At 40.5% G+C, this 936-nt stretch overlaps 1 non-coding gene across 1 annotated transcript; it reads left to right on the top strand.

Moving 5' to 3' along the window:
- The first annotated feature begins 556 nt into the window (after positions 1–556).
- LOC112708543 (small nucleolar RNA R71) lies at positions 557–664 on the top strand. Its single transcript, XR_003156397.1, has one exon. It is a non-coding gene; the product is annotated as a small nucleolar RNA R71 (small nucleolar RNA).
- The last annotated feature ends 272 nt before the right edge of the window (positions 665–936 follow it).

The following is a 936-nucleotide window of genomic DNA, read 5'->3' as shown; positions in this document are numbered from 1 at the left end:
AATTCTCTATCTGTTGCTGAGAAGATGATGGAAAAGGCTTGCTATTGCTAAACCTGTTTCTTCCACCATTGTTGTTGTTGAAACCTTGTTGAGATCTATGTTGATCCTTCCATGAGAGATTTGGATGATTTCTCCATGAAGGATTATAGGTGTTTCCATAGGGTTCTCCCATGTAATTCACCTCTTCCATTGAAGGGTTCTCAGGATCATAAGCTTCTTCTTCAGATGAAGCATCCTTAGTACTGCCTGGTGCAGCTTGTATTCCAGACAGACTTTGAGAAATCATATTGACTTGCTGAGTCAATATTTTATTCTGAGCCAATATGGCATTCAGAATATCAATCTCAAGAACTCCTTTCTTTTGATTCGTCCCATTGTTCACAGGATTCCTTTCAGAAGTGTACATGAATTGGTTATTTGCAACCATTTCAATGAGTTCTTGAGCTTCTGCAGGCGTCTTCTTCAGGTGAAGAGATCCTCCAGCAGAGCTGTCCAATGACATCTTGGATAGTTCAGACAGACCATCATAGAAGATACCTATGATGCTCCATTCAGAAAGCATGTCAGAAGGACACTTTCTGATCAATTGTTTGTACCTTTCCCAAGCTTCATAGAGGGATTCACCTTCCTTCTGTCTGAAGGTTTGGACTTCCACTCTAAGCTTACTCAATTTTTGAGGTGGAAAGAACTTTGCCAAGAAGGCATTGACTAGCTTTTCCCAAGAGTTCAGGCTTTCTTTAGGTTGTGAGTCTAACCATATCCTAGCTCTGTCTCTTACAGCAAAAGGGAATAGCATAAGTCTGTAGACCTCAGGGTTAACCCCATTGGTCTTAACAGTGTCACAAACAGTGTCACAGATTTGTAAGAATTCAGCTAAAAACTGATGAGGATCTTCCAATGGAAGTCCATGGAACTTGTAATTCTGTTGCATTAGAG

The sequence above is a fragment of the Arachis hypogaea genome, chromosome 8 (genome assembly GCF_003086295.3).
Source record: "Arachis hypogaea cultivar Tifrunner chromosome 8, arahy.Tifrunner.gnm2.J5K5, whole genome shotgun sequence".
Lineage (NCBI taxonomy): Eukaryota > Viridiplantae > Streptophyta > Magnoliopsida > Fabales > Fabaceae > Arachis > Arachis hypogaea.
This window is presented reverse-complemented; position numbering and strand designations above follow the sequence as displayed.